Genomic DNA, 25,821 nt, shown 5'->3' with positions numbered 1-25,821 from the left:
TTTTTATATTGGTTATATTTTTTTAAAAGTTAATGCTTTATAGGTTAATGTGCTTTATATAGAAGTCAAAAAGAATCAGACTGGTTTTGGAGAAGAAGTAATATTGCCTTCTTTGTACCATTGCCTTCTTTGTACCATTCTCTGGTAAAAACATTTCAGAGATTTTATAGGTCATAATTTCAGATTCACATATTTAGGGAAAAATATTATTTTTCCCTAAAAGTTCTATTTGATTTATAAAGTCAATATGATCCTACCCAGATTCAGCCAGAGGTTTTCTCCTGGTCTTCAACATTCAGATTTCTCATCACACTAGTGGCAGATAACAACTTATCTTCCATAGAGTTCTTGAATGGACTAAATTAAATGAATATATGTTAATCACCTGGAACAGAAAAGGTGCTCAATTCTAAAAAGAAAAGAAAAAAGAGAGAGAGAGAGAGATGCCCATTTATCACCAACCCTTTCCCCCGACATTGAACCAGTTCTCCTTTCCTCTGAACTACTATGGCACTGGGGACTGTGCCATTTCTTTGCTATGTCATTTACTACCTCGTATTGCTAATGTTCTTAGCATTAATAGTTTGAATTCATCATGTTTCACACCAAATCTGTTCCTCATCCGGGATTTCTATCATGGTGAGTGGTAGAACACCATCCAAAGAGGTGTTTAAGCACAAACTGGACACCATGTGTGACTCTCCCATCTGATTCCTCAACAGTAAATGTGAAGTTCTGTGCCATCTCAATATCTCTGTTCTCTGCCACTTTTTGACGTCTTTCCTTAGCTCAAGGTTTGATCACCTCTTGCCTGGATTACTGCTACAACTTTCCACAGCTGGTTGGATTCCAGCATTGTTCACATTTAATCCATTCTCCCTCATGCAGCCAAAAATATATTTGCTAAAATGCAAATATGACCTTATCACTTTCCTGCTTAAAATTTTCATTGGTTCTGAAATACTTTTAAAGTCCAAATTTCCTACCATGGCATACGAAATAGTTTATGATCTAACACCTACTTAGTTATCTAGCTTTATATCTGGGAACTCTTTCCACTGTCCACTCTAATTTCCTCCCATACTGAGGTGAACACAGATATTAACTATGTTGATGAATGTGGAATGGGACTTTTCCTTTTGTCTTAGAATTTCTGCTAAAGCCTCAAAGTTAAGGGCAGTAGGCAATAGGTATTTATGACTTCTAAAGAGAGCTGCTAGACATTTCTATAGAACAGCCTAAGACATAATAATGTAAGTTTGTGACTTATCATTTTCTATCACCCACATCCAACCTATACAAAAGAAAATTAGAAATGCAAAAGACAGTTTATTGGAAAGTAGGAGAATTACTAGTGGCGATGGTGCTATGGTATTTCCCTTCCTCTCACCATGGAAATCCGATGGACTTCATCCACTTCCCCCAAACGCATGAGGAGTCATCAGAAGTATCACTTACAGAGGTTGGAGTTGTTTGAAAGAGGGGAATTCATATCTCTTGTTGTATGTGTACTGTACTGTGTATTGCTAGCTTGGACTCTGGTATGTACTGGAGCAGAGAGTTGAGAGAATTCTTGGAAGAATTCTCCCCTAGGGATTTGAAACATATGAACACAGAGCCTTGTGATTGCCTTCCCCTGGTGAATTTGAAGTTAGGAAGCTGACTGGAGTACCAATGTGAAGAAGACAAGGCAACAACTGGTAGAAGAAGCATTTGTCAGAGCAAGAATATGGGAGTTTCCCATAGGCCAAGTGGATGTTATAGAGGGAGCACTGAACTGCAGGGGTGAAGAGAAGCCTGCTATATGTTCTGCATGAAAGTGTACCTCCAGCAGCAGGAGTTTGGAGGGTTTGCCAAAGATCTGTGGAGTATGTGTCTGTTTGGAACAAATGCAGTGCACAGGACCCTGCAGAGGCCAGGGATGGTCTCTAGAGAACATCCAAGCATCTCATGAAGCAACCAGCATTTGAACGCTCTCCATAGTGCAGGGCCTGATATCCAGCTGGGGTCAGCCAAGAGAGAACTACAAGCATACCTGCCAAATATGAAAACCTCTGCCATCTGTCTTCTAATCCTTTCTCCTCTTATTCCCTATGTTGGGGAAGCTTGGAGGGATGGAGAGGAGATAGAGCAGGAAGAGTGGAGAAATGGACCAAGCTCCCTACCCACCACAGGTCTGGGGGATTAAGCTGGGGAGAGGAGAGAAAGTATGCTTAACTCATTCCTTCAATAAATATTTATTGAGAATTTATTGTGTACCTGCCATTTTTCTAGGCACATGGAATACAACAGTGAACAAAAAAAGAATGATCTTTGTCTTTATGGACCTTATAACCTAATAGAGGAAGAGAAATGATCAAATTAAAATGATAAAAATAAGTTAAATGTATAGAAGGTAATATGCGCTACAGAAAAAGGACATATTGGGAGGGGGAGAGGGTTAAGAGTGGAAGAGATGAGAAATGTTTGCTAACCAACCAAGACAACCACATTTGCTGAGGATTAGATGTGGGGTATGAGAGGCAGGGCAGACTAGCGTGATTTTTGACATGAGCAACTAAAGGATGAAACTCTCATTAACTGGGAAGTGTTCTGCTATAGGAGGAACAGGTTGGGAGCAGGCTGCTTTGAGACATCCAAGTGCAGATGTCATGGCAGGCAGTTGCAAGGGAGAAGTTAGTGTTAGAGAGAGAAATGTTGACACAGTCAGTGTGTGGATATCATTTAGATGAGACTGAAGTTTTGATTTATATGGCTCTGGAATTTTTAATACCTGAAATTAAAACTATTTTTAGAGCTGAAAGTGACTGGAAAGCTATCAGGTTGGCCCAGGGTGGTATTAAGGGGCTGACATTTGAGAAAAAATCCAAAGAAGTGCATTAAACTCAGTGATAGAAGAACGATAAAAGTTTCCTGTTTGTGTTCCGTCAAAAGCAGCACATTCAACAAACCCGTTACATCCTCAATGTACCTTGCTCTCTCAAATCTTCCCACATTTACACATGACTTTCTCTGCCTGGGTATTCTCCACAGTACCTTTACTTATCTTTGCCCGGAGAGCTAAAGTACATTTTTCTAAAGTGCACTTTTCTAATGCTTTATGGGAAGTGTTTTCCTATTCTTCTGGTTGAATCCATTTCCTTCCTGTGAAAGCTAAGACCCTTCCCTTTATGACACTGTTTCCTTGTTCTTTGTCCCATTCTAAACTGTAAGTTCCTTGAGGGCAGGGCACCTGTCTTATTACCCTTTCTGTCTCTTGTGTCTAATATAGGATCCTGAATAGTATATGCCCAATATATCATTATGAAACGTAAGCAAGCAGGTTAAGGGAAGAGATCATGCCTTATATGTTGTATTGTTTCCTATGGCACTTGAGTAACTTGTATCACACTTAGGAATAAGTCTGTCAGCATCAGTGTAGTATAAGGAAGTCTGCTGGTCTGTTTTTCTTGTAATGGGTACTACACACTTGATAGTGTTAGACAGGCAGTGTCCCAGTTCCTTTAAATACTGGGGAGTTTCTCTCTAAACTTTATGAAGATGACAAAAAGATTTGTTGAGAATGACTGAACCAATGTTCTGAAATAAAACTGTATACATTTATCTTATGTGTAAATTACGATGCCTGTGAATTCTATATTTAGGTATTTCTCACTGACAACAATATATACCCAAGTTAACATCTTTTTTCTGGTCTGTGCTCTTCTTTTCCTCAACCATTTCCAATGGTGTTCACTTCTGGCATTAATGTCATACAGGTTCTGTGCTGGGATTGTTGTGATATAGTTCAGGATTAGGTGTAGTTGAATAGTACAGAACACCTAAACTAACAGTTACTTAAATAACATAATTGTTTATTATTATTTTTTTTAATGAAAATGAATCCAGAGGTAGATAGGACAGGGTGGATTTGATGTTCCCATAGTCACTAGGGACTCAGGTTTTTTTCTTAATTTCTGCTTCTCCATGTGTCTAGCATGTGCCTCCAACTTCGAGGCCACCTCATAGTCTAAGAAGGTTTTTGATGCTCTAGTCATTGTGTCCCAGTTACAGACCACAGGAAGAAGGTGGGAGAAAAAGAATGATAACAGGGAATTTCCTTCCAAAGGAGGCAGCTACCCTTAGGCTTTCCTGGAGTCCCACTCAACATTTCTGTTTACATCTTATTTTTCAGAAGTAGTCACATGGCAACTGCTTGCTCTAACAGAGGCTAGGAAATGCTGTCTTTTAGCTAGAACTGGGGTTCTATTCTATACAAAAATGGAGATTGGTGGCAACTGGAAAATACAGTCTCTACCATGGCTGTATGCTTGTATCAGGTTTACTGTTTACTACTTTGTCCCTTATTTTACTCCATGTCTTCTTAAATACAAAATCTTTACTTATTGATTTCCACAAAATGCCACATTTCTCTCTAATCTGCTCTGAAAATCCTGGCTGACTGCTTTGCTTGTTCTCAGAGGAGTAGCTTTGGTTGGCCTACCTGGCCCTGCTGCTCTCTTTCTAACCTCAATGCTCTGTCTTATATCTGTGTTCTCAGAGCCAGCTGTGTTCTCCCTGGAGGGCAGGGACAAACAGCAGGACTTTATTCTGCTCTCTTTCTATTCAAATAATCTCTTTCTTGTCAGAATCTGAGCTGAAAATTGCACCTTGGCTTTGCAGTATTTTAATACTTCCTGTGGCCAAAGGATGAGTAAGTGGAGGGTCTCATTGTGACCTGAAGTGGCAGCAGACTGTTGCTCATTTGTGTCAGGTGCCCTTCCATGCTGCTTCCGATTCCTAGGTTGGCCACCTCTTCCTTCCCTACTCGTCCCATTCTGGCACCTGAAGTGGCAGCAGACTGTTGTGACCTGAAGTGACCTGAAGTGGCAGCAGACTGTTGCTCATTTGTGTCAGGTGCCCTTCCATGCTGCTTTTGATTCCTAGGTCGGCCACCTCTTCCTTCCCTACTCGTCCCATTCTGGCACATCTAGGCACAGTCCCTTCAGTAGTTGCTGCTGCCTCAGTGAAGGGTCCCTTAGAAAGACAAGCTCTTGATACTCCACATCAGCATCACATAAAGCTCTATGAGCTTATAAGATTTTAATCAAAGATTTGGGGAACTATGTTGAATTCCAGTGTAGATGGTGGGCAACGGAAACTATTTTATAGACAGGACTTTTCCATAGTCAAGAGAGGACCATCACAGCCATTCAGTCTTTCAGAGGATGCCCTTCTCTATTGCTCCTGTGTATTAAGTTCTTTCTAAGTGAGAGTGCCTTTTCTCTGAACACCTTTGAAATAACCTCCTCTCCTAACCATAGGGACTGATTTCACACCAGAACCTAGTCCTACCCTGATTCCCCCAGCAGTTTATTTCTCCTTGTCTCAGTTACTTGGAAAAGGATAATACCCAGGAGAGTTCATAGTCACCCATTACATTCCAAGTCCCACAAAATAATCCAGAGTAGATACTTCAAGTTTCCCCACTAGTGTGAATTTATTTTGATTATGTAGTAGGTACTTGTACCCTTTCTTCCAGACACACACTCACACACATACAGACACATATGCATATATACACATCTCTCTACCAAAGAGGAACAGTATGAATCTACCCATAAGATGGTAAGCAAATTACCTGATATTTTCATGCCACAACAGGATTCACTGAGAAAGGCTTTGGGGAACTTTACCACTGTGGACCATGTGTCCATTTTTCATTCTGATATAGAGTTGCCATATGTTTTAAATAGTGAGCAGCACTGGAAGAAATCTATGTATGTGCCGGCTCTGTGGCCCAGCCATTTGTTTGTTTTGTTGATTTTGTGGCATTCTTGTTTGGAAATGAAGGTGTACTGATCTATAAATGGGAAATATTCTCAGAAAAGGCAGTTTTGGAAGGTTTTGTAGCTTAAAGTAGAATGTAAGCATCTGAAGACCTCAAATGGGAGAGATAGGATTGAATTATTATAAATAGTTTAACCATCCTATGGATTTGTTTGCATTGTTGAATAACATTTTATTCACACCACAAAATAACATCTTGATAAAATAAAACTTGATAGTTAACTTTTCTTAAATAGGCTTTATATTTTAGACCAGTTTTAAGTTCAAAGCAAAACTGAGGAGAAGGTACAGACCTCCTATATACCCCTGTATGGTTAACATTGAATGTGAAGTATTGATTCCTGTTCCTGCCACCTAATTATAGTGAAATTCACTTCTCTGTTGGATTTTAGTACTATTGAACTTAACTTACTAGTGATCTCTGGGGATAATCATTAACTTCTAGGACATAGAATGACTTCAGCATAACAGTATTCTCTTCTGTTCAATGTTTATTATTTGATAACTTAAAATGCTGTTTTTGTATCATCTTTAATTTCTTTCATCAGTTTCTTATAATTTTCTGCATACAGGTCTTTTGTCTCCTTAGGTAGGTTTGTGCCTAGATATTTTATTCTTTTTGTTGCAAAATGTTCATTGCAGCTCTATTTATAATAGCCCGGAGATGGAAACAACCTAAGTGTCCATCAACGGATGAATGGATAAAGAAGATGTGGCACATATATACAATGGAATATTACTCAGCCATAAAAAGAAATGAAATTGAACTATTTGTAATGAGGTGGATAGACCTAGAGTCTGTCATACAGAGTGAAGTAAGTCAGAAAGAGAAAGACAAATACCGTATGCTAGCACATATATGGAATTTAAGAAAAAAAAATGTCATGAAGAACCTAGGGGTAAGACAGGAATAAAGACACAGACCTACTAGAGAATGGACTTGAGGATATGGGGAGGGGGAAGGGTGGGCTGTGACAAAGCGAGGGAGAGGCATGGACATATATACACTACCAAACGTAAGGTAGATAGCTAGTGGGAAGCAGCCGCATAGCACAGGGAGATCAGCTCGGTGCTTCATGACCGTGCTTCGTGACTGCCTGGGGGGGTGGGATAGGGAGGGTGGGAGGGAGGGAGATGCAAGAGGGAAGAGACATGGGAACATATGTATATGTATAACTGATTCACTTTGTTATGAAGCAGAAACTAACACACCATTGTAAAGCAATTATACTCCAATAAAGATGTAAAAAAAAAATGCTGTTTTTGGATTGAAATGATGCACTTATAATTTACATAGAAATGGCTTCATTCATATGCAATCCCTTTATCCATTTGGTGAGTGAATATTTTAAAGTGAAAGTAATTTAGTTGTCTTTACATTGTTACACATCAATTAAAATAATCAGGTATTTAATGAAAGGGAATACTATGACTTTGCTATTGTGGAAGGTACCTGTTACCTGAACCACTCTTGAAGTAGTGACTATAATCTTGATACTGCTTTATCTACCTAAATAAAGGTAGATAGAGAACTAGCTCTGCTACTGTAAAATGTACTTGGGCTGATGATTTTTCTGAAGATGTCCTAGAGGTTCCACTTATCACTAGGAAGTAAATGTTATGGCCAGTGCTCCTTGGTGAGTTCTAAAGCTTGCTCTGAGAGCTCAGAAACTTCCACTCCACCATTTTTTCATGCATGGGATGATGAGTTTGCTCTAGGGAACAGTTTTTTTAATCTAATAAAGTAGTGATTTGCATTTTTCATACTTTTCTCCTTGACGCTTCTAATTCTCTTGAGTGTTATATTGTGTTTCTGTGACTGAGGGGAGGAATGTACATAAAGATTATTTTTTAAAATATTCTGCCTTATTATCTTTTTGTGCTCATTTTCCCCTTTTGAGCTGTTATATTAAAATTTCTGGACTTCATATGTATAAATTAAAATTTTCTTTCTTTCTCTACCCTTTCTAAAATCTTCATAAAGATTCTTCTCATATCCCTTAAATGTTATCTTCTTAGGAGGAAGAAACTTGGCCTAAACTGTCACATACATTTTTCATGAATGTTTGCCTGGTGTGGAGAATGCCTTGCAAAGTCTAAGAATTTTGCCAAAGGTGACACATGCATTATATCCCTTCTTTCAACAATTCATTCACCAGCTCTGTATTGAAGAATACATTTTCCAGGCACTGTTCTAGACACTGGTAAGATAAGTGAGATAGATATGGTTGAGGCCTGAAGGAATTTACAGTCTAATAGGGGAGACAGATTTGTGAGTCAGCTACAGGCATATGTTGGAGATATTGTGAGTTTGGTTCCAGACCACTGCAATTAGGTGAATATTACAATAAAGCAAGTCACACAAATATTTTGGTTTCCTAGTGCCTATAAAAGTTATGTTCACACTATACTGTAGTCTATTAAGTGTGAAATAGTATTTTGTCTAAAAAACAAAATACATACCTTAATTAAAAAAATACTGTATTACTAAAACATGCTAACCATCATCTGAGCCTTCAACAAATCATAATCTTTTTGCTGGTGAAAGTTCTTGCCTCAGTGTTGATGCTGCTGACTGATCAGGGTGGTGGTTGCTGAAGTTAGGTGGCTGAGGCAGTCTCTTGAATAAGACAGCAAGGAGGTCTGCCACATTGATGGTCCCTTCTTTCATGAAGGATTTCTCTGTAGCATGCAAGGCTGTTTGATAGCACTTTACGCTGCTCAGTAGAAGTTCTTTCAAAATCGGAGTCAATTCTCTCAAACCCTGCTGCTGCTGTGTCAACTAAGTTTATGTAATATTATACATCCTTTGTTGTTATTTTAACAATCTTCACAGCATCTTCACCAGGAGTAGATTCCATCTCAATAAACCACTTTCTTTGTTCCTCTATAAAAGCCAACTTCTCATCCATGAAAGTTTTATCATGAGATGGCAACAGTAAATTCCTGTCTTCAGGCTCCACTTCTAATTCTAGTTCTCTTCCTATTTCCACCATATCTAGTTACTTCCCCCACTGAAGTTTTGAACCCCTCAGAGTCATCCATGAAGTTTGTAGTAATCAACTTCTTCCAAACTCCTGTTAATGTTGATATTTTGACCTCTTTCCATGAATCATGAATGTTCTTAATGGCATCTAGAATTTTAAACCCTTTCTAGAGGTTTTTAGTTCAGTTTGCCCAGATCCATCAGAGGAATCACTATTTATGGCAGCTATAACCTTATGAAATGTGTTTCTTTATTTCAATAAGAAAATCTATTGAAGACAAGAATAATCTATTTTTATACTTTGGTGATTTCCATATAAAAACAGTAAATATTTATTTTGTTATAATGATTGACTAAATTATAATTCTCCTCTCTGTCATTGTCATTTAGAAGTGTCCAATATGCAACATATAATTCCTTGAAATTCTGCTTTTATTTTTTGTTGTGACTTCAAATGTAGTACTTAGAAGGATTTAAGAGTAGATAATCTGGTTGTATCTAGGTCTTGCAGCTCAAAGGTCTTGCCGATAAAGAACAGCAGCAGCATCTGCTGCTGGTAGAAATGCAAAATCTCATGCCCCATCCCAGATCTACTGATTCAGAATGTGCATTTTAACAAGATTCCTAAGGGAATCACATTTATGAAATGTGTTTCTTAAATAATAAAACTTGAAAGTGGAAATTATTCCTTGATCCATGGGGTGCAGAATGGATGTTGTGTTAGCAGGCATGAAAACATGAATCTCATTGTACATCTTCATTGGAGCTCTTGTTTGACTAGGTGCATTGTCAATGAGTAGTAATATTTTGAAAGGAATCTCTCTCTTTTTTTTTTTTCTGAGCAGTAGGTCTCAACAGAAGGCATAAAATATTCAGAAAACCATGTTGTAAACAAATGTGCTGTCATCCAGGCTTCGTTGTTCCATTTGTAAAGCACAGGTAGATTTAGCATAATTCTTAAGGGCCATAGGGTTTTCAGAATGGTAAATGAGCATTGGCTTCAATTGAAAGTCACCAGTTGCATTAGCCCCTACCAAGAGAGTTAGCCTGTCCTTTGAAGCTTTTGTCAGTCATTAACTTCTCCTCTATAGCTATGAAAGTCCTAAATGGCATCTTTCTCCAATAGGAAACTGTGTTGTCTGCATTGAAAATCTATTGTTTAGTGTAACCACCTTTATTCATTATTTTAGTTGTATCTTCTGGATAACTTGCTGCAGCTTCTACATCAGCACTTGTTGCTTCATCTTGCACTTTTATGTTATGGAGGCACCTTCTTTCCTTAAACCTCATAAGCCAACCTCTGCTACCTTCAAAATTTTCTTCTGCAGTTTCCTCACGTCTCTCAGCCTTCATAGAATTGAAGAGAGTTAGGGCCTTGTTCTGGATTAGGCTTTGGCTCACAGGCACGTTGAGGCTGGTTTGATCTTCTATCTAGACCACTAAAACTTTCTTTGTATTAGCAATAAGGCTGTTTCACTCTCTTATCATCCGTGTGTTCATTGAAGTAGCATTTTAAATTTCTTTCAAGAACATGTCCTTTGCATTCAGATTTGGCTAACTGTTTGGTGCAAGAGATCTAGCATTTGGCCTGACTTGGCTTTGGACGTGCTTTCCTCACTAAGGTTAATAATTTTTAGCTCTTGATTTAAAGTGAGAGACATGTGACTCTGCCTTTCATTTGAACACTTAGAAGCCATTGTAGGGTTGTCAATTGGCCTAATTTCAATATTGTTGTGTCTCAGGAAATAGAGAGGCCTGAGGAGAGGGAGAGACTTAAGGAAACATCTAGTCAGTGGAGTAATCAGGACAAGTACAGTATTTATTGATTAAGCTCTCCGTCTTATATGGGCAGGGTTCATGGTGTTCCAAAGCAATGACAATAGTGACATCAAAGATCACTGATCACAAATCACCATAACAAATATAACAAAAATGAAAACGTTTGAAATATTGTGAGAATTACCAAAATATGACCCAGAGACGCGAAGTGAGCACGTGTTGTTGGAAAAATGGTACTGATAAACTTGCTAGATGCAGGGTTGCCAGAAACCTTCAATTTATAAAAAAAAATTGTGTGTGCTTGTATTATAGTCCTGTGGGATAAATGCTATGATTTCAGAAATAGGCTGCCTTTGAGTTGAGTTTTGAAAGGGTAAGTAAGAATTAGCTTGAAAACAGAAAGAAAAAAAGGCATTTGAATGGAGGAGGGTCTGAAACAGTATATATGTTTAAAGCATTTTAAATCCATAGATGTGGACTAAGAGGAAGAAGCATGGGAAGGAGTGATAGAAGAAGTTACAGTAGGTAGATGCCTGGTCATGAAGAGTTTGTGTGCAAGCGAAGAAATTTACCTCTAATGTGAAAATTATGGGGATATACAAAAGGATTTTTTTTTACATCTTTATTGCAGTATACTTGCAATACAATGGTGTGTTAGTTTCTGCTTCATAACAAAGTGATCAGTTATACATATACATATGTTCCCATATCCCTTCCCTCTTGCGTCTCCCTCCCTCCCACCCTCCCTATCCAACCCCTCCAGGTGGTCACAAAGCACCGAGCTGATCTCCCTGTGCTATGTGGCTGCTTCCCACTAGCTATTACGTTTGGTAGTGTATATATGTCCATGCCTCTCTCTCGCTTTGTCACAGCTTACCCTTCCCGCTCCCCATTACTCAAGTCCATTCTCTAGTAGGTCTGTGTCTTTATTCCTGTCTTACCCCTAGGTTCTTCATGACATTTTTTTTCCCTTAAATTCCATATATATGTGTTAGCATACGATATTTGTTTTTCTCTTTCTGACTTCCTTCACTCTGTATGACAGACTCTAGGTCCATCCACCTCACTACAAATAACTAAATTTCGTTTCATTTTATGGCTGAGTAATATTCCATTGTATATATGTGCCACATCTTCTTTATCCATTCATCCGTTGATGGACACTTAGGTTGTTTCCATCTCTGGGCTACTGTAAATAGAGCTGCAATGAACATTTTGGTACATGACTCTTTTTGAATTATGGTTTTCCCAGGGAATATGCCCAGTAGTGGTATTGCTGGGTCATATGGTAGTTCTATTTGTAGTTTTTTAAGGAACCTCCATACTGTTCTCCATAGAGGCTTTACCAATTCACATTCCCACCAGCAGTGCAAGAGTGTTCCCTTTTCTCCACACCCTCTCCAACATTTATTGTTTCTAGATTTTTGATGATGGACGTTCTGACTGGTGTGAGATGATATCTCATTGTAGTTTTGATTCACATTTCTCTAATGATTAATGATGTTGAGCATTCTTTCATGGGTTGTTGGCAGTCTGTGTATCTTCTTTGGAGAAATGTCTGTTTAGGTCTTCTGCCCATTTTTGGATTGGGTTGTTTGGTTTTTTGTTATTGAGCTGCATGAGCTTCTTATAAATTTTGGAGATTAATCCTTTGTCAGTTGCTTCATTTGCAAATATTTTCTCCCATTCTGAGGATTGTCTTTTGGTCTTGTTTATGGTTTCCTTTGCTGTTGCAAAGCTTTGAAGTTTCATTAGGTCCCATTTGTTTATTTTTGTTTTTATTTCCATTTCTCTAGGAGGTGGGTCAAAAAGGATCTTGCTGTGATTTATGTCATAGAGTGTTCTGCCTATGTTTCCCTCTAAGAGTTTGATAATTTCTGGCCTTCCATTTAGGTCTTTAATCCATTTTGAGCTTATTTTTGTGTATGGTGTTAGGGAGTGATCTAATCTCATACTTTTACATGTACCTGTCCAGTTTTCCCAGCACCACTTATTGAAGAGGCTGTCCTTTTTCCACTGTACATTCCTGCCTCCTTTATCAAAGATAAGATGACCATATGTGCGTGGTTTTATCTCTGGGTTTTTATCCTGTTCCATTGATCTATCTTTCTGTTCTTGTGCCAGTACCATACTGTCTTGATTACTGTAGCTTTGTAGTATAGTCTGAAGTCAGGGGGCCTGATTCCTCCAGCTCCATTTTTTTTTCTGAAGATTGCTTTAGCTGTTTGGAGTCTTTTGTGTTTCCATACAAATTGTAAAATTTTTTGTTCTAGTTCTGTGAAAAATGCCAGTGGTGGTTTGATAGGGATTGCATTGAAACTGTAGATTGCTTTGGGCAGTAGAGTCATTTTCACAATGTTGATTCTTCCAATCCAAGAACATGGTATATCTCTCCATCTATTTGTATCATCTTTAATTTCTTTCATCGGTGTCTTATAATTTTCTGCATACAGGTCTTCTGTCTCCTTAGGTAGGTTTATTCCTAGATATTCTTTTTGTTGCAATGGTAAATGGGAGTGTTTTCTTGATTTCACTTTCAGATTTTTCATCATTAGTGTACAGGAATGCCAGAGATTTCTGTGCATTAATTTTGTATCCTGCTACTTTACCAAATTCATTGATTAGTTCTAGTAGTTTTCTGGTAGCATCTTTAGAATTCTCTATTTGTAATATCATGTCATCTGCAAACAGTGACAGCTTTACTTCTTCTTTTCCGATTTGGATTCCTTTTATTTCCTTTTCTTCTCTGATTGCTGTGGCTAAAACTTCCAAAACTATGTTGAATAAGAGTGGTGAGAGTGTGCAACCTTATCTTGTTCCTGATCTTAGTGGAAATGCTTTCAGTTTTTCACCATTGAGAATGATGTTGGCTGTGGGTTTGTCATATATGGCCTTTATTATGTTGAGGAAAGTTCCCTCTATGCCTACTTTCTGCAGGGTTTTTATCATAAATGGGTGTTGAATTTTGTTGAAAGCTTTCTCTGCATCTATTGAGTTGATCATGTGGTTTTTCTCCTTCAGTTTGTTAATATGGTGTATCACGTTGATTGATTTGCGTATATTGAAGAATCCTTGCATTCCTGGAATAAACCCCACTTGATCATGGTGTATGATCCTTTTAATGTGCTGTTGGATTCTGTTTGCTAGTATTTTGTTGAGGATTTTTGCATCTATGTTCGTCAGTGATATTGGCCTGTAGTTTTCTTTCTTTGTGACATCCTTGTCTGGTTTTGGTATCAAGGTGATGGTGGCCTCGCAGAATGAGTTTGGGAGTGTTCCTCCCTCTGCTATATTTTGGAAGAGTTTGAGAAGGATAGGTGTGAGCTCTTCTCTAAATGTTTGATAGAATTCGCCTGTGAAGCCATCTGGTCCTGGGCTTTCTTTGTTGGAAGATTTTTAATCACAGTTTCAATTTCAGTGCTTGTGATTGGCCTGTTCATATTTTCTATTTCTTCCTGATTCAGTCTCGGCAGGTTGTGCATTTCTAAGAATTTGTCCATTTCTTCCAGGTTGTCCATTTTATGGGCATAGAGTTGCTTGTAGTAATCTCTCATGATCTTTTGTATTTCTGCAGTGTCAGTTGTTACTTCTCCTTTTTCATTTCTAATTCTATTGGTTTGAGTCTTTCCCTTTTTTTCTTGATGAGTGTGGCTAATGGTTTATGAATTTTGTTTATCTTTTCAAAGAACCAGGTTTTAGTTTTATTGATCTTTGCTATTGTTTCCTTCATTTCTTTTTCATTTATTTCGGATCTGATTTTTATGATTTGTTTCCTTCTGCTAACTTTGGGGTTTTTTTGTTCTTCTTTCTCTAATTGCTTTAGGTGCAAGGTTAGGTTGTTTATTCAAGATGTTTCCGGTTTCTTATTGTAGGATTGTATTGCTATAAACTTCCCTCTTAGAACTGCTTTTGTTGCATCCCATAGGTTTTGGGTCGTCGTTTCTCCATTGTCATTTGTTTCTAGGTAGTTTTTGATTTCCTCTTTGATTTCTACAGTGATCACCTCATTATTAAGTAGTTTATAGTTTAGCCTCCATGTGTTTGTAATTTTTACAGATCTTTTCCTGTAATTGATATCTAGTCTCATAGTATTATGGTGGGAAAAGATACTTGATACAATTTCAATTTTCTTAAATTTACCAAGGCTTGATTTGTGACCCAAGATATGATCTGTCTTGAGAATGTTCCATGAGCACTTGAGAAAAATGTGTATTCTGTTGTTTTTGGATGGAATGTCCTATAAATATCAATTAAGTCCATCTTGTTTAATGTAGAATTTAAAGGTTGTGTTTCCGAATTTATTTTCATTTTGGATGATACGTCCTTTGGTGAAAGTGGGGTGTTAAAGTCTCCAACTATGAATGTGTTACTGTTGATTTCCCCTTTTATGGCTGTTAGTATTTGCCTTATGTATTGAGGTGCTCCTATGTTGGGTGCATAAATATTTACAATTGTTATATCTTCTTCTTGGATTGATCCCTTGATCATTATGTAGTGTCCTGCTTTGTCTCTTCTAATAGTCTTTATTTTAAAGTCTATTTTTTCTGATATGAGTATTGCTAGTCCAGCTTTCTTTTGATTTCCATTTGCATGGAATATCTTTTTCCATCCCCTTACTTTCAGTGTGTATGTGTCTCTATGTCTGAAGTGGGTCTCTTGTAGAAAGCATATATATGGGTCTTGTTTCTGTATCCATTCAGCCAATCTGTGTCTTTTGGTGGGAGCATTTAATCCATTTACATTTAAGGTAATTATTGATATGTATGTTCCTATTCCCATTTTCTTAATTGTTTTGGGTTCGTTATTGGAGGTCTTTTCCTCCTCTTGTTTTTCTTGCCAAGAGAAGTTCCTTTAGCATTTGTTGTAAAGCTGGTTTGGTGGTGCTGAACTCGCTCAGCTTTTGCTTGTCTGTAAAGGTTTTAATTTCTCCATCAAATCTGAATGAGATCCTTGCTGGGTAGAGTAATCTTGGTTGTAGGTTTTTCTCCTTCATCACTTTAAATATGTCCTGGCAGTCCCTTCTGGCTTGCAGAGTTTCTGCTGAAAGATCAGCTGTTAACCTTATGGGGATTCCCTTGTGTGTTATTTGTTGTTTTTCCCTTGCTGCTTTTAATATGTTTTCCTTGTATTTAATGTTTGACAGTTTGATTAATATGTGTCTTGGCATATTTCTCTTGGATTTATCCTGTATGGGACTCTCTGTGCTTCCTGGACTTGATTAACTATTTCCTTGCCCATATTAGGGAAGTTTTCATCTATAATCTCTTCAAATATTTTCTCAGTCCCTTTCTTTTTCTCTTCTTCTTCTGGAACGCCTATAATTTCAATGTTGGTGCCTTTAATGTTGTCCCAGAGGTCTCTGAGACTGTCCTCAGTTCTTTTCATTCTTTTTTCTTTATTCTGCTCTGCAGTAGTTATTTCCACTATTTTATCTTCCAGGTCACTTATCCATTCTTCTGCCTCAGTTATTCTGCTATTGTTTCCATCTAGAGTATTTTAAATGTCATTTAGTGTGTTGTTCATCGTTGCTTGTTTCATCTTTAGTTCTTCTAGGTCCTTGTTAAATGTTTCTTGCATTTTGTCTATTCTATTTCCAAGATTTTGGATCATGTTTACTATCATTATTCTGAATTCTTTTTCAGGTAGACTACCTATTTCCTCTTCATTTGTTAGGTGTGGTGGGTTTTTATCTTGCTCCTTCATCTGCTGTGTGTTTTTCTGTCTTTTCATTTTGCTTATCTTACTGTATGGGGTTTCCTTTTTGCAGGCTGCAGGTTCGTAGTTGCGTTGTTTTTGGTGTCTGTCCCCAGTGGCTAAAGTTCGTTCAGTGGGTTGTGTAGTCTTCCTGGTGGAGGGGACTAGTGCCTGTGTTCTGGTGGATGAGGCTGGATCTTGTCTTTCTAGTGGGCAGGTCCACGTCTGTTGGTGTGTTTCGGGGTATCTGTGGACTTGTTATGATTTTAGGCAGCCTCTCTGCTAATGGGTGGGGTTGTGTTCCTGTCTTGCTAATTGTTTGACATAGTGTGTCCAGCACTGTAGCTTGCTGTTCATTGAGTGAAGCTGGGTGCTGGTGTTGAGATGGAGATCTCTGGGAGATTTTCAGCATTTGATATTATGAGGAGCTGGGAGGTGTCTTGTGGACCAGTGTCTTGAAGTTGGCTCTCCCACCTCAGAGGCACAGCACTGACTCCTTGCTGCAGCACCAAGAGCCTTTCATCCACATGGCTCAGAGTAAAAGGGAGAAAAAGTAGAAAGAAGGGAAGAAAGGAAGGAAGAAAGAAAGAAAAAAGGAAAGAAAGAAAGAAGGGAGGGAGGAAGGAAGGAAGGAGGGAATGAAAGAAAGAATGATGATAAAGTAAAATAAAATAAAGTAAGATAAAATAAAGTTATTAAAATAAAAAATAATTATTAAGAAATAAATTTTTTTTTAAAAAAAGGACAGATAGAACCCTAGGACGAATGGTGAAAGCAAAGCTATACAGACAAAATCTCACACAGAAGCATACACACTCAGAAAAAGAGGAAAAGGGGGAAAAAATCATAAATCTTGCTCTCGAAGTCCACCTCCTCAATTTGGGATGATTCGTTGTCTATTCATGTATTCCAGAGATGCAGAGTACATCAAGTTGATTGTGGAGCTTTAATCCGGTGCTTCTGAGGCTGCTGGGAGAGATTTCCCTTTCTCTTCTTTGTTCGCACAGCTCCCGGGGCTCAGCTTTGGATTTGGCCCCGCCTCTGTGTGTAGGTCCCGGGAGGGCGTCTGTTCTTCACTCAGATAGGACGGGCTTAAAGGAACAGCTGCTTCGGGGACTGTGGCTCACTCAGGCCGGGGCGGGGGAGGGAGGGGCACAGACTGCGGGGCGGGCCTGTGGCGGCAGAGGCCACTGTGACGTTGTACCAGCCTGAGGCGCGCCGTGCGTTGTCCTGGGGAATTTGTCCCTGGATTGTGGGACCCTGTCAGTGGCGGGCTGCACGGGCTCCTTGGAAGGGGGTTTTGGGTAGTTACCTGTGCTCGCGCACAGGCTTCTTGGTGGCGGCAGCAGCAGCCTTAGCGTCTCATGCCCGTCTCTGGGGTCCGCGCTTTTAGCCGCGGCTCACGCCCGTCTGGAGCTCCTTTAAGCAGCGCGCTTAATCCCCTCTCCTCGCGCACCAGGAAACAAAGAGGGAAGAGAAAAGTCTCTTGCCTCTTCGGCAGGTCCAGACTTTTCCCCGGACTCCCTCCAGGCTAGCCGTGGTGCACTATCCCCCTGCAGGCTGTGTTCACGCCGTCAACCCCAGTCCTCTCCCTGCGCTCCGACCGAAGCCCGAGCCTCAGCTCCCAGCCCTGCCCACCCCGGCAGGTCAGCAGACAAGACTCTCGGGGTGGTGAGTGCTGGTCGGCACCGATCCTTTGTGCGGGAATCTCTCCGCTTTGCCCTGCGCATCCCGGTGGCTGCGCTGTCCTCCATGGCTCTGAAGCTTCCCCCCTCCGCCACCCACAGTCTCCGGCTGCGAAGGGGCTTCTAGCGTGTGGAAAACTTTCCTCATTCACAGCTCCCTCCCACTGGTGCAGGTCCCGTCCCTATCCTTTTGTCTCTGTTTATTCTTTTTTCTTTTGCCCTACCCAGGTACGTGGGAACTTTCTTGCCTTTTGGGAGGTCTGAGTTCTTCTGCCAGCATTCAGTGGGTGTTCTGTAGGAGTTGTTTCACGTGTAGATGTATTTTTGGTGTATCTGTGGGGAGGAAGGTGATCTTCGCGTCTTACTCTTCCGCCATCTTCCCCTCGTCCCTACAAAAGGATTTTTAAGCAGAGGAGAGAAATGATATTTACATTTTAGAAACATCATTCTGGCAGCAGTTAGGAGGAGCAGAGGAAGCAGGGCAGACTGAAGGAAGCCCATCTAATATCTGACTCTACTGTAATATCCAGCGGAAAAGAGATGAGGATCTTAAGGAGTAGAAAAGAAAGGACAGATTAAAGAGACATTAAAGTGATGTCTCTAGTCTGTATTCTACATCTCTGGATGAGTGAGTGGGTTGGTGATTCTAGTCCACAAGATAGGAAATGCAAAAAAAACCCAGGTTTTTGGGGAAAGATGATGTTTTATTTTGCACGTGTTCAGGTAAAAGTGACAAATGGCATAGCCACAGTGGAGACATTCACTCTAAAATTAAATATATGTGTCTGAAGCCAGTAGAGGGTTCTGAGCTAAAGATATGGATTTGGGAGTCATCAGTGTATATGTGGATACTGAAGCTTTGGTGTCAATGAGGAAACAAGACTTTTGGGAAATCTTGACATTTATGAGGCTTGTGGTAGATGATCTCATGCAAGATATTGAAAACAAATAACCCTTAGCATGTTATTTTGTACATCCACATTACCTTTGTGCACTTATTTCATAAGTGGTAAGTTCTCAATAGAGTTTTGAGAGAATGAGTTGGGGGGAGGAGGAGGGAGGGTGGAAGGAAGAAAGGTTGGATGAAGACTGGTGTCTTTAGAATACTTTGTGAAGCTATGGCACCAAAGAGAACATAAGATAACACACTAGATTCTTTTCCTGTAAGCCTTGGGATCAAATCCGATTTACTTTAGGAACATCTAAAAGTATTTCAAATTATCTCCATTGTATATTTTAAAGATTATTTTCTAGGGTTTTCATAAAGATCCATTTCAGGTTAGTCTTTCAACCTATGCTGGGGTAGACCTTCCTTGGGCTACTCCTGAATTGGTCCTGGTGCTCAGAGGACTTTGGAAATCACATTGAATTTTCAGAATTATCTGCACATATTAGTTCTATTTGGTATAAACTTGTAAGCCTATTATTGACCAGGGACTGAATATGACCCTAAAGAAGCAAAACGACAGGGTGACAATAGTGCTATAATACTCACATTGGCCCTACCAGCCCTCCACAGTGATTTATCCAGGGCTCTGGGTATTAAGAATACATGGAAGAATCCAAATTCAAGACATCTGAGAGTGTTTATTTAAGAACCTTATACTTCCAGCCTAAGTGTATAACACTTGACACCATGTGGACAAGAGAAGCTATTTTCTTGGTACAACAGAAGTATGAATTTATGAGTTTTGCTTAAATAGCCCATTATTTCTGCCTCTCCCCAGCCCCTTTTAATTTGCATAGATGCCCTCAGGTCTTAGTCAATGCTATCTTACTTTTCTTGTATATCCCTCTAACAACTCTTTATGTTCATAAAGATGTGCAATGTGTTTCCAATTATTACTTTCTTATGGGTGGGAAATTTTTGTCATGTCCATAAATTGGGTATAATCTAGAACCCTTACAAATACTGTGTAGAAGTAGCTATTGCCTTTATTTGGCAGGGTTTTTTTTGTTGTTGTTGTTTTTGTTAACATTTATAAATAAACTTGTAAAACTTTCCAGCTCTTCCTCTTAGCAGCATTATGAGAAGGAAAGATTAGCCTTGCACTGCTAATATAGGAAATCTTAATAAGAAGAAATAGGAAATATTATTAAAAAGGAGCTAATTAAAGTAATGCTCACGTCTTTGGACAAGACAATTGAAAGAAAACATGCAGGAGGTGGAAATGGTTCAGTGAAAACAAAACTCAAGGCTAGTAATAGGAAAGTGACATTTACTTTTACTTCTGAATTTAATCCCATCAGACGGTCTCCTAGGCAAAACTGTCCAGTAAGCTGTCAGCAGCCAACTTCATACTTTCTCTCTCATTGGGTTAGGCTTGCCTTCTTTTTATGAGCATCAGATGGAATGCTCAGTTAACAGTAGAGCTAATATCATAGGGAAAAAAATGTTGTCCAAAGACTAAAGAAGTCCCTTGAGCTCTAATAAAAAAGCAACGATGAATGTCCAGGTAGCGCACACATCTCAAATTGTATGGAACAGGATTTATTGATAAAAGCTCATAGAGATAGGAATAGTAGCAGGAGTGGGTACCCCTGTTCCCCTTGCACTTTGGGGCAACCGATTGATCTGGCAGTGCCAGACATCAGATTCCAGGAGAGGGAAACTGGTTGTGAGTTTATCAACTGTCAGCTTGGCGAAAACCAGCTCCTGCCCTGGTAAACTCAAGGGTACAAGTAAGGACCACGTGGTAGAAATTTGGTGCCTGGCCCCATTTTTTTATCTCAACAACAGGTTGGGAGAACATCAACCTTTCCCTAGGCCTCATCAGGGGTTGGGACCCTAGCCTAGTGGTGGCAGCTCTATGCTTTGGTGGCCCATGGGCCTGATCCACCGACTCAGCCTTCTGTGGGGATGCCTTTAGCACCTGGCTCAGATGTTTCTTGGTGCTCTAAAACTTCCTCTCTGAGCGGCCAGCCTGTCCCAATCAGTCTTGGACAAATTAACCTTTCCCTCTTATGTATCCTCCTGTAATCTCTATAAATACTACCAAGCAGCTAGGCAGCAGGGGTCAAGAGGAAGAAATCTTTGGAACATCACAGTCCCTTCCATGTGGTATTGAGAGTCACAATGGGACTGCCTTACAGCACAAGAGAGACTTGATTTTCAAAGAAATTTCGTGTTGGTTTTAAAAATGATTCTTTAAATGAAGTGTTGTATTTTTCACTTTGTAGCACTAGCTCCTCAAGAGCCCTAGTTCTTGGCAAATCCATTTGCTAAGCAATTTAAAGTTTATAAAACTAACAGTTAATGGGTGCTTATTACGTGACAGGCATATGATGGGGGTGCTGTCATTGTGTTTATGCTACAGATAAGAAAATGGAGCTAGGAATTAACTAACTAACTCAAGGTAACAGCCAATAAGTGGTCAAGTTGGGATTCAAGACCAAGTATGTATACCTGGATTCAAAGCTTGCTAAAATCATGGCTTGTGAAAATACAAAACCCCACGCCTAGATTTATGTGAATTTTCTTCTATTTCAATGGCTTTTTATTTCCTCCTGATTCTTTTTTTTTTTTTTTAAAGATGTTGGGGGTAGGAGTTTATTAATTAATTACTTTATTTTTGCTGTGTTGAGTCTTTGTTTCTGTGTGAGGGCTTTCTCTAGTTGTGGCAAGCGGGGGCCACTTTTCATTGTGGTGTGCGGGCCTCACACTATCGCAGCGTCTCTTGCTGGGGAGCACAGGCTCCGGACGGGCAGGCTCAGTAGTTGTGACTCATGGGCCTAGTTGCTCCATGGCATGTGGGATCCTTCCAGACCAGGGCTCGAACCCGTGTCCCCTGCATTAGCAGGCAGATTCTCAACCACTGCACCACCAGGGAAGCCCCCTCCTGATTCTTATAACATGTTATCTCATATTGACCCACACATGAAATTTGCATCTCTTTGACTTTTACCCAAAATCACCCACACAAAACTGATTAGTAAATAGAATTTACGGAGGATTTCATGGAGGAGTCAGGAAAGGGTTTATATTACTGTGACACAGATGACTTTGTCAGCATAGGTATTACTATTAAAAAATATTCACCCTTGGCCTTGCTGCTGTGAAGAAGTTCTGTCTATCCCAGCCTCGCTTGCCCTATTGCCCTCTTCTTTCTTCTCTTAGCTTCTCTCCTTTCTGCAACTCCCTTTCAGGAGTAAGCAAGCAAGCAAGCAAGAAAAACAACTTACCAAAAAGCCAATTTCTTTCTGTTTTGTTTCTTTTAAACAAAACAACTCTCCTTTTCCTCTGATACTTTGGTGTCAGCCAAAGCCAAGGCCCTCCATATCTTATCTTCCAACCTAAGTGATTATGGATCATCTGCCTCCCTTCTCCCCTCCCCCTAAAAGCATTCACAGGCTAAGATGACTACAGACTTTCTAATGAACACTCAATTCACTTTAGAGCTTGAGCTCTGGCAGCCTACATCCAGCTCTTCCTCAGCGTGGCTACCTGCATTGCTCTGCCCAACCTCAAAGCCTTTCAGACTGAAAAGTTCAGGAAGGGGAAGAGGAAGATGGAGGGAAGTGGAGGGAAGGGGGAGGGAGGAAAGGAGGCTTCATATTTTGTGGGGCTTACTTTGCCTGTAGACTTCTGAAATGCAAGTTAAAATTTTTTCTTAAAGATGTCTGTCCCCATTCACTACCTTTAAACTGTCTATCTCCACAAGTTTTTCTTTTGCTTTAACTCAGATAATGGCCTGGAAAGATCAAAGAGCAAAGGTATGTGGCAGGGGAGGAGACTTTGGGGTAGAGGAGCAGTGTTAAATGCTTTCCTTTAAACATCTTATATGGTACAACCTATAGAGTTAGAAAATAGTTTTCTGAAATCCTTTTTGAGAGTAGAGGAGAAAGACATAGTTGAAACATCTAACACTCATATGTTGCTAGGTTTTGTTTTTTTAAGTGATTTTTTAAGTCCTAGAAAATAAAAGCTCAGATTATTAATTTATAAAGAGGACATTGTTTTGTATGGTTTTAGGGTTGTAGGGTCCCTTCTTTTTCATTACTAGGCTGTTACTGTCTACAGATAAATTGGGTAGTAATTGTAAAATTAGCCATGTTCCTCCTATAGATTCAATTTATTTGTCACTTTATAAATGGATTAATTTCAGTTTGATCGGGTATTTTTTTTTAGAGTAAATTATTAGTGAACATGCTAAACATCTTTCTGAATGCTATATACCAAACTCTGTTACTCACCATAATTAGTTAATAAGTAATTTGTAGTTCATCAAATATTTTAGGTAATTGTTAACATATAAAAAACATTGATTACTGATTTTCCAAGAAATATAGTAAATTATTTGAAGACTATGTTACACTTAATGTAACTTCTATAATAATAAATTGAGTGCTTACTATGCTGTCTATTGTAGATTCTTAAATGAATATAAAATATAATAGATACAACCCTTGTCTGCAGGCCACTCCTGGCCTGAGGGAAGCACACAGTTCATCTCATCTATGTGTACACTGGTGCACAAAGATGCTCTAAGAGCACAAAGGACTGAGGGATTCATTTGGCTTGAATGGTTTTGAGGGAATGATGACTGTAACCTGGGAAGATGAGTAGGGTTTGGTTGGCAGAGAGAAAAAACAGGCATAGTAGGTAGAATGGAGATGAGAACTGTTTAGGAGAGTATGTTTAGAAATGAGCTAGTAGCCTAGTGTGGCTGGAGTGTAGTTATACTGGGGCTGGTGGTGGGAGTTAAGGCAGGAAAGGTAGACTAAGTCCTATTTGCAAGGTAAGGAGGCTTTTAAAGACAGTGCTAAACAGTTGGCATTTTATTGTGAAAACCAGTGTTTCACTGAATACAGTTGTTTGGTAGACTTTAAAACTTTTCCCCAAGATACTATAAACAAACAGTTTGGAAAATCCTGCATACATCCTTCTCTCAGGAGTTCACAGTACATAGTGGCACATTAAAGTTTTAGGAAAATCCTGCAGTAAAGACTTATTTTATCTTGTTTAATATAATCTTTCCAAAACGTACTTAACCATGAAAACTTTGCTTCTGGAATCTTTATTAATACATTGAAGGATACCTGTGTTTCATGGAACACAGTTTGGGAAAACCTTCAGCCTTTGCTGTAAGCAATGGATTAGAATAAAAAGTGTTTAAGTTGGACCATGGCATGATCAAATCTAACCTATATATTTTAGGAAGGAATAAAATACAACCTTCCTTTGATTCAGATTATTCATGTATTTCAAGATATTATAGCACATCGAGGCAGCTATGCTATAGTTATGGAGAAGAAATTATAGGGAACTATATTATGATAATAAAAATGGAGAAAGTAGAGTGGGATGACAAATGAAATAGATACAGTTGACTCTTGAGCAACATAGGTTTGAACTGTGTGAGTCCACTTGTATTTGGGTTTTTTTCAATAGTAAATGCTACAATACTACATGATCCACACGGTTGAATTAGTGGATGTGGAACTGCAGATATGAAGGAACTGAGGACAGGGAGGACCTACTGTAAGTTTTATCCAGATTTTCAACTGCATGGAGGATTGGTTCCCCTAACACCCATGGTGTTTAAGGGTCAACTGTACAAGTAATTTCACTGAGATAAGTTGATAGGATGGATATGGGTGTTAGTGGGAGAAAATGGAAGACAAAAGAGATTATTTTCTAATATTATTTCTGGTGTTATTTCTATTTCTGATGTTATTTCTAGACTTTGATGAGTAACTGGATTGTAGTGTAATCATTCAGAGTGAGAAATGCAGGAGAGTTACTGAATTTTAGGGGAAGGGTTTTCAATCAAGATAGGTACCATTTGAGTTTAGGGTGCTGTGAAAAATTGAGATAGATTAGTGATTTTCAAAACATGGTCTGTTGATGCCTGGAGTCTCTAAGACCCTTTCATAGGGCCCATGAGGTAAAAATCATTAGTATTTCATAATAATACTAAGATATTATTGTCTTTTAAAATATGTTGACATTTGCACTGCTAGTGAAAAGCAATTGTGGTTTAAATTGCTGGTGCTATAGCATGAATAATGGGTGCTTACTAAAGCAGTGGTGCCAAATCGTAAGACTTGTCATTATAGTTTTTATTGCCATGTGCTTGCAGCTTAAAAAATGCCCAGTTTCATTTAAGAATGTTACCCTCTGGTGCACATCTTTTAATATTCTACTTAGCAAAATGAGGAAATACGCATATTGAATTACAAAGTTTGTCTGGGGAAGAATCACTTGTGTTTGAATTGCCATTTTTTTTAAAAGAAATATTTTTACTTAAAAATAAAACTGACAGAAAAATATTAACTTCAAAATTGACTCTTTGTTAGTTATATTCTTGAAAATGAATGAAGTGAGCTGTCATTTCAAGAAAAATAACTGGTAGTATATGTTGCTAATGATAAAATTTGAGCTTTCAAACAAAAATAAGAGTTTGGGAAAACTGGTATTCATCACCATGGTGGCTTTTCTAATGAGATTGGTAGTAATATTAAAACCGTAGTTTAAAACAATATTGTGTGATAAAATGTGCCAACATTTGGAAGATCTGTATAACTAAGTGAACCAATATTTTAAAAAGACCAATCTATAGTGTTACAAAATTATACAAGAAAGACTGATAGATTTTCAGTTTCAGATTTTCAGTTCATTAGCTCTGTCAAGTCTACTGATGAGCCTTTCAATGGAATTCTTTATTTCTAATATTGTGTTTTTTAATAAATTCAAGTATTTCCATTTGATTCTTATAGTTTTCATCTCTCTGCTGAAGTTCATGTATTCATGCATGCTGGTTACTTTTTCACTAGATATTTTAACATGTTTACCACAGTTATTTTAAAGTCTGATAGTTCCACTATCTGGGTCATCAGATTCTGTTT

Source organism: Grampus griseus (assembly GCF_964374135.1).
Source record: "Grampus griseus genome assembly, chromosome: 4".
Lineage (NCBI taxonomy): Eukaryota > Metazoa > Chordata > Mammalia > Artiodactyla > Delphinidae > Grampus > Grampus griseus.
Note: the sequence above shows the minus strand (reverse complement) of the source record.